The sequence below is a fragment of the Herpailurus yagouaroundi genome, unplaced genomic scaffold (assembly GCF_014898765.1).
Source record: "Herpailurus yagouaroundi ecotype Mexico unplaced genomic scaffold, PumYag 221, whole genome shotgun sequence".
Classification (NCBI taxonomy): Eukaryota; Metazoa; Chordata; class Mammalia; order Carnivora; family Felidae; genus Herpailurus; species Herpailurus yagouaroundi.
The window spans coordinates 1344457-1353777 of NW_024412452.1; the positions used below are offsets into that span (position 1 = coordinate 1344457).

The following is a 9321-nucleotide window of genomic DNA, read 5'->3' on the forward strand; positions in this document are numbered from 1 at the left end:
TTGACTTTCCAGCTTCAGTTCCTGTCATTCAGCAAATCTTGACAATTTCTGAATACACAGTGCCATTTGTAATTTGGACCTTTCTTTATGGGTTTTCCTTCTGTAAGAATGTTCCTCTTCCCCTCAACTTTCTATGTTCCCCTTGCTCTTCTGTCAAAGCTCAGCAAATAGAACTATCTCTGAAGTTTTTCCTGATTTATCCAGACAGCTGTTTATACCTTACCCTTCATTATTCTTTACACATCACTTGGTAGTACTTCATAACAACACATATTTCATCCCATTACAATGATCAACTATTATTTGTTTATATCTCTCTTTCTATATTATGTATTCTTAAGGGTTCATGTCCTTGTCTTATTAATCTTTATATCACAGTTTTTAGTATAAGTGCTTGGCAAATATGAGTTTTCCTAACATGAGTTTAATTTTTTCTTTAATTTAGAATTTAATCTAAGTACTTGTCTCAATCATAAGTGACCTGGTTAAAGCAGAGACCAGAATGAAGTAACCAAAAATTCCAAATGCAAACTTCTAATTATTTGGAATCAGAGCCAAAGCCTTGAATTATATTGGAAATTACTAATGAGGCCATTAGTACAATACAGACTTTGAGCTGGATTCAGGATAATATCAGTGCACAACATAACTATCAACCAATATGTGTGGATATATCTTTATACACCTAATGGCATAAAATATATCTTAATATGTTTTGTTACTAACCAAAGCAATAATATTTTATGAGATTATACTGTACAAGGGTACATATTAATTTTCAGTTGGCTGGGATAAGAACTCATCTAATTTGATTAGATGGCAGTGGTATAAATACATAGCGATATCAAGGGAGCCTATTGTATTTAATGTTGATGGATGCTAACAACATCAATTCATACATGGTTCCAATTGCAGTGAGTAGGAACATTGCTTTTAGGTGCAAACCTATTAATAAATAAAACTCATTATAAAATGTCATCCAGTGGGCCTATCTTTCCCCATTGGGGAAAAATACAGCTAATGCTTATATGTGACATGTTTGAGGGAACTGAGCTAGGAGACACATGAATAATTACTGTGCTCTGTATTAGAAATTCTCAGGTTGCCATGAGAAAGTGGAGCCAGAAGGACACTGCTTAAACAAAATTTTATACTGAGTAGTGGCATTACTCTATTCTGTCTCTGTCTTTCTCTCTGTCTCTCTCTCAAATAGGCATTTTGTTTGTGCCCATTGTGCTTGAATGGGCTATTAGATTGTCTGTACTTTAAAATACATCAGTATAAGTTGTGTAATACATACTCGGGTGAGAGAATCAACTTGGCACCAAAGTAATTGTTTAACACTTGATATATCTTATTCAAATCCACATTCTAATGGTGGTTCGTGACCATTTTAAAGATCCTAATCAGGAGTCTACATTTTAAAGGAGGCGCAAACTGGCACTTCAGTATCACCATCCAAATCTGCACTAGCCTCTTCCTAATCAGTGTAGTTCAGAGAACAGTAACAGGCATTACCTATACACTTGTTAGAATGTAGAATCTCAGGCCCTCAACCCAGATATAATGGATCAGTCTGCATTTTAACACAACTCCCAGTGGATTCTGTAAGCATTTAATTTGAGTATCACTGCACTAGGCAATTTGTTAATTAGCATATGAGATGTTAGAAATAATTTTTGCATTGGTGAAATGAGTAATTACCAAACATGTGGTTTGTTAGAAATATTGTATGGGTATCTCTGCTCTTGATGGAATTTGGGGAGCCCAGTAGCTTTTTGTGTGGCACTCCGAGATGAATCTAGGACTCACTGGGTCTTGTGCCCCCGACTTAACATTAGATTCTTGGATCTGCTCTGACTGCAAGGTTAGCTGGCCCTGCTGTCAAAGTATTGTCACATTTACCTTGGAATGAAACTTTTATGCAAGGTGCTTGGCATTGTCTACAAGAACAAGGAATGAGGATGTCATATGATTCCTTTTGTACTTGCTTGTTTGTATGTGTTTCTTGGTTTGGAAACCGCCTGGCAGTTTGCTGGATATAATCTGAAACTGGCTCTTCTATGCAGAAGGCAGGGAGAGACAAAGAAAGAGGCAGCCTGCTCCAGATTGGTAGGTGGCAGGTTTAAAAATCAAGGGAACTATGAGGCTTGTTTTAGCCCCAAGACAAGTAGATCTGTGCACTCACAGGCCAAATCTTAAAGCTTTATATAGAGGCCTACATTGTGTCTAGTCACCCCCAGACGGTCTTAATACCACATCACCATCTCAAGGCTGTGTCCTTGGGGCAGCTTCTGAGAGTGAGAAACCAAGCAGAATGTACTTTCGAAGGACAGGGGAGGGAGTGAGGAGCCTCTGATTGCCTGGGCCCACTTAAGGGTCAGCTGGTGGTCTGTGCTCTCAATGACCTCCCACAACAGTGTGTATAAATTTGTATGTCTGAGACTTCTTACATTATAACATGCTACCTGGTGGTGAGCACACTTATAATCCTAACAACCCTGCCATCTTGATATTGGCACCTATTGTCTCTTCATTTTGTTGGAAATCCTCCTGGTTCTCAGTATGATGAAACTTTTTTTTTTTCCTAAACCTGTAACTTTTTGTGTTATAACTTTTGATCTTTTTAAACCTTTTTAGCTGAAGATCTATGACACCATTTCAGTAGAAGGAAGGGTGTTGCCTCATTATTATCAGGTGGCTATAGAAACCCAGGTTCCTTAGTCTTTGTTGACACATGAGTTTTATTACTGGTTGGCAGGCTGGGGGTTCCAACACCCTGTGTGGTTTTATCAACAGTGCACTGGTGGTAGTCTCATTACTGTCGGTGACTATGAAAGTCTTGTCTCTCCACTGGTCTCTTCTGACTCTACCTGAGCAAAGAGAGGGCTGGGGCATCTCATTATTGTGTTTGGGAGGGGGTTAGGGGGTGGAGGCACAGGTTTCCCACTTCGTCTACAGTGTGGATAAACACCAGAGATTGTTGACTCCAGACTTCTAACAAGTTCACTATAATAAAACTGATTCTAAATAAGAAAGTTGAATTCTCCAAATGAGAGGACACATCTGAAATCTTTGAGAAATCAGATCTAGTAGAAAATGGAAGGGGAAATATTCCTTATGATTTTGTTCTGGAAACTCTGCCTTTCCTGTTAATCCTTACTTAACATTCCCCCATTTCTTCTGCATTGAAGACCAAGCAATTGCATTCTTGGGAAGTTATAGTAGTTTCTCAGAAACATTTTGATCTCTCTGAAAGAAATTGCTTTTGCAATGCTATGTCTGCATGCTGTTCTCTCCTTGCATTGCAGCGAAGACACAACTTCATATGGGTGAGTACATCTCTGGAAAAATTCTCTTCTACCAATTTCCCTAGCCCAGACGGCTCAGTTGCAGAAAGCTCATGGTACATTGCTCTTGAAGAAAAGAATAAGTTTTATAAGAAAGTTCAGGTCTTGACCACATATTTTCAACAGTTCTAATTTTTTTTTAAAATTATGAAGTTAATTTTCCTTCTGCTTAATGTCAATTAAGTGCATAGACTGATGCTGTTTATGGAAATTACATATTTGGGCTACGGATGGAGAGAACTTTCGACCAAAGCTTCCCCTTATCTCATGTGCAGTTCTCACAGGGCAGAATCAAATTCAGGAGGCAGCAAAGGAGATTAGACTCTAAGATGCAACAGTATTTTAAGGGAGATGTCAGAAACTATCGATGTTCATATTCTAGGATGAAAAAAAAATATCAATCCAGAAAATAGATCCAAGCATGAAGGATTTGAAAAAGGCTACAAAAGCAAGTACATGGACAAAAAGGTTATTTTTGCTGAGGAAATATGACAAAGTCTGAGACTGTTGTCCACATAAGACACTAATTCTCTTTCCAAATCTTGGTAAGACTTAATTGTGATCATTATTACATTTCACTATTCTAGAAGTAGTATTACAGATAATATCCACTTCTGCCATATCATCTAGAGGGATCTGTTTAGAATTTAGTTTGTGAAAAGCAATGGTAGAGAAATGGAAAAGAGTGGCAGTTCTATAATTTCTAAAGAACTGTCAACAACAAAGGAAGAGAAATTTAGAAAAAAGCTCTACATTTTCCTGTTAAAATTGCACTTTGTTTTTTTACAAATATTTTCTTAGTACACTCCTTTATTTCTCCAGCCATCTTGTTTTCCCTTTTCTTTCTATTTCAGAGAGATTGTTGGTTGTGTGGAAAAGAGGCGGGGGGAGAGACCCATTACTGAGGATTCTCAGCCTTCCACCTTTGGTTCATGCCATGTTCCTCTGGAGGCAATTTCTCCCTTAAACATACCTCTTATGCTGTATTAATACATTGTGTCAACTGTCTCCTGCTTTCCCATTTCCAAATATCCTGCATATATACCCCTGCCTGGATCACTTCAAGATGAAATGGTCTTCCTGGGGCTGTACATGAACAGCACATACTTAGGATCAAAACGCAGGTGAAGAATTTTAATATTCAGGGTCTATGTGTGTAAGGAGCTAAATATGTTCACTTTTTTCTTCATGCTTGATATCTAACTATTTTAAGAGTAAATTTCGATGTTGGTGTCTTTCATGAATTTTACCTGATACTGAATGTAGTTTTATCTCATTCTTCATTTCTAGAATTTCTGTTTCCATTTTACCATGGATTATTGCTTCTGTCCCATTTACTCAGATTTCCCTCTAGTACTGCCAGTCATCCATAGGCTTAATCTCTCTCCTTTGTCTCTCTATCATGTTATCTATCTCACTGTTTTCATGGTTTTCACTTGATTCTCAGAGAGTTCCATAAGTTCTCTGTGACATATTAGGATGAGTGGGCATGGAAAGGGGTCACACTATGCATAGCCCCAGCCAAATTCTTATGTAGTGGAAACCTGTGGTCAAATCTAGCTTAAATGAGGAGAGAGCTTCTCTGACATGCATGTGGTGGATTTCTTTCTGCACGTTATGAGGCAGGTGGTAATTCTTATTTCTCCAAAGGAACTGAATGAAAAACTGTAAGTCCCAAACTGCTCTGTTTTCACTGTCTTTCCCTGTGTCTTCAGCTTCCTATGTCACCTTGACACTCAAGCATGCAGGGGACCACCCTCCTCTTGAAATGTACAGTAGAAGGGGATGGAAGAGGGCAGCGTCAATCTCTGGCTGCCTCAAAACATAGGCATTTTGGTCTTGTTTACATTTGGGGCAAGAACCATATTTTTAAGGAATGCTGTTAGGCTGAAATGGTCTTTTTCCTGTACAAGTCAGCTGTTCAGTTTCAGGCATCAAAGCCTGTGTTAGAAGTCAAAGATGATGTTTTCCAATACAACCCTTTCTGGTGATGTAGTTAATGGAAATACTTGGATCACTTTACTTTTCTTCAAAGCACTTATTTCCACCTGTAATACTAGTTTATCACTCGTTTCTCTGCCTATTGTCTCTTTCTACCTGAATATAAGCTCCCTGTGATCAGGGAATTTGATTGCTTTGTTTACTCCTGGATTCCTAGTGCCTTGCACACAGTAGGTATTCAGTAGACGTTTGTTAAAAATAAGGACATAACCATAAATTGGAGAAGACAAAGGTGATTATCAGTCTCTTTACTTCCTTGACTCTATATTTCCAATATATAAGTATCTAAAGTTGAGGATGAGTGGTTTAGGAAGGGAAGGTAGATGGTTTATTATAGAGCATATTGGGTTTCAGGTGCCCAAAAGACATCTTCATGGAGATGTCAACTGCAAATTTAGATTGAAAAGCTGAAGCTAAAGGATACTTTTGTGCTGAAGGAGAGACTGAAAATTCATTAGCATCTATGTAGTACCTGGCGTAGGAAAAACAGTAGGCAGATTTTGTAGTATGAAATGATCAGTGTACTGAAGATTGAATTCTTGACACACTAATATGGAACTTAAAGAAAATATTTTCACATAATTATGGCCTTCTAAGTAAAGAACACTAAATAAAAGAACAAACATTGGATGTTACAGAGTGATTGAATAGAGACTTCCATAGATAGAGATTTATCTCCAGGAGTATTGTTTTTATATTTTAAAAGGGGATAAAATCCCTGGGGCCATCTGTTTATAATTAAAAAGATTGTAAAACAGTAGGGAGCAAAGATTTATCTCACTCTTTCTGGAGGGAGAGTGGTAGCTTAGTGATAGTTCCTATAGGAGCTTCCAGATTCATAATTTCAGGATTCTTCTCTGTGGTACCAAAGAAAAAATTATCTGTGCATGCAGGGTTATATCTGGCCCCCATTAGCACCTTGAAGGGAGGTACTGGGGCATGGGGAACCAACACATTTGTTGCTGTAACATACCTTTGATACTATACCTTTGATAGAAAAACCTAATGTTTGATTTCAGGACAAAATAAATACTTTAAAAACATGGACTAATATTTATAAGGCCATTGAGAGGAAAAAAAACATGCAGATGATTGAGAACGGGAAAAGATGGTATCTTAGAAGGTAACTGAGTTTTCAAGTATTTGAACTCTCAAGTAGAAGACAGATTTAATCTAATTTTAATCTAGATCATAAAGGGCTGTATAAATGTCAGTTGTTTCACATTATTGGGAAGCAAGTTCTGGTACAAAAAGGGAAAGCATTTTTATCAAAGTTTTCAGTAATGGACCATAGTCCCCAAGAATTTAAGAAGTAATATGTTGTAATGAAAAGAACAGTAGATGAGGAATAGGACACTTCCTGGGATTTTTTTTTTAATACTCATAGCCATGGTTTTTGGGGCACATTATCATATTTGAATCTCTGTTTCCTCATCCTTAATCCATTTAACAGGCCTGTCCTGAAGATCAATCATGTAAAAGTATTGACATACAAAAATTTATAAGTTTATAAATGCCAAATGAATCTGAAATAAAGTATCCTGAATTAAAGTATTAAAGGAGAGACAAGGTGGCCAGTTCTCAAACCATCTTGGATGTCTGACATTCTGATGACTCCAACCCCAGGTATCTCCTCATGGAAGACACCAGTGGGGACCACCCAACTGAGTCCAGTCAACACACAGAACCATGAGAAACAATAATAAATTGTTGTTTTAAATTGAGGAGTAGAGCTACATGAATATATAGAGAGATACATAGATAAATATGTATCTTAGTGTATTTCCTGTGTGAACTGGGAATATATAAGAAACTACACCACCTGAAGATTCCCAAACCCAATCATCTGGATATGTTTTGCTAAAAGTATATCCTTTTTTCTTATCTCAGAGTTATTTGTAACTTTTTAAACTTTACGTGCTCATTTTTCTCGAGCTTCCAACACAGTTCTCTGTGGAATAACTTCACTGTGACTCCAGCTACCTGAGAGGACATAATTCAGTGTTCCTTTCCAAAGCAATTTATGGTTACCAGGGATGTGCTGAAAATATATTGCATAGGGAGAACACCTGGGTTCCCCTTATAGAATTTTCTTTGCTTAAGAAAATAGAATTATGTAAAGAAAAAGAAATATATGTTTTCATTCTTTGAGAGGGGACATAAGCACCTGAGAATTGCATGAGAATATGTCTTACTTTTGAGGAAATGGCCCAATTTGGGCATCCTTTTCCTAAGATTGAGTGCTGATGTTATTTCACCATGGGACATGGTTTCTCAGCAAGGAGGTATGTGATAGATGTGTGTGTATATATATCTCTATCTATCTATCTATCTATCTATCTATATATATATCTGCCCTTAACTTGTCAAAATGCTTTCACATATATTAATAAAATTAGAGTATTAAAGTGAGTAAGAATGTCAGACAAAAGCAAGTCTAATTTCTTCATTTTCCAAATAAGGACAATGGAGGGTAGTAGGTAAAGTGATTTGCTCATGGCCATTTAGCTAGTTGGTGGCAGAATCCAGATTCTTCAGTTTCTGTCCACTTATCATTTCTGTCTTGGGAGACCCCTCTGGTCAATACAGCAGCATTTGTTTGTCTAGTTTTACAATGAGTGAATTAAGGAAGGATATCATTATGTTTGAGTGATTTAATTCAGGTCAAACAGGTAATTTAAACCATAACCCCAAACACTGCTAAGACCCTTTATCATCTCAGCAATTCCATTCCTAGGCATATAAGGCAAAAAAACAGAACAGAACAGAACAAAACAAAACAAAACAAACATCCACATGAAAACTTGTACATAGCTTTCCCATCTTGCAAGATGGAAGGCGAAAAAGCTGAGAAGCCAGATACTAAGGAGAAGAAACCTGAAGCCAAGAAGGCTGATGCTGGTGGCAAGGTTAAGAAGGGTAACCTTAAAGCTAAAACATCAAATAAGGGGAAGCCCCACTGCAGCCAAAACCCTGTCCTAGTCAGAGGTATTGGCAGATGTTCCTGATCGGCTATGTACTGGAGAAAGGCTACGTAAAAGAGGAAGTATTCAGCAGCTAAATCCAGGATTGAAAAGAAAAAGAAGGAGAAGGTTCTTGCTACTGTCACAAAACCAGCTGGTGGTGACAAGAATGGTGGTACCTGAGTGGTTAAACTTCACAAAATGCCTAGGTATTATTCTACTGAAGATGTGCCATGGAAGCTGTTGAGCCATGGCAAAAAACCTTTCAGTCAGCCTGTGAGGAAACTGCGAGCTAGCACCACTGCTGGGACAATTTTGGTCATCCTCACTGAGTGCCACAGAGGCAAGAGGGTGGTTTTCCTGAAGCAATTGAGCAGTGGCTTGCTACTTGTGACTGGACCTCTGCCCCTTACTCGAGTTCCTCTGCGTAGAACACACCAGAAATTTGTCATCACCTCCACCAAAATTGATATCAGCAGTGTGAAAATCCCCAAACACCTCACTGATGCTTACTTTAAGAAGAAGAGGCTGCATAAACCCAGACACCAGGAAGGTGAGATCTTCAACATGGAGAAAGAGAAATACGAGATTACAGAGCAGCGCAAGGTTGATCAGAAAGCTGTGGACTCACTCGCAAATTCTGCCAAAAATCAAAGCTGTTCCTCAGCTTCAGGGCTACCTCTGCTCTATGTCTGCTCTCATGAATGGCGTTTACCTTCACAAATTGGTGTTCTAAATTTCTTAAAAAGAACCTAATTAAATAATGGATCTATCAAAAAAAATTTGTACATAAATGCTGACACCATTCATGATAGACAAAAAGTGAAAACAACCCAAACGTCCACCAACTGATGGGTGGATACACAAATTATGGTATTTCCATGCAACGGAATATTATTCAGCAATAAGAAGTAATAGTGATATATTCTACAACATGGGTTAGTTTTGAAAACATTAAGTATAAGAAACCAGATGTTAAAGGTCACATATTGCATGATTCCATTTAT

The 9321-nt window shown here is 37.8% G+C and overlaps 1 pseudogene; it reads left to right on the top strand.

The window, feature by feature from the left end:
• Window positions 1–8173: 8173 nt before the first annotated feature.
• LOC121019140 (60S ribosomal protein L6-like) lies at window positions 8174–9078 on the top strand (annotated as a pseudogene).
• Window positions 9079–9321: the final 243 nt, after the last annotated feature.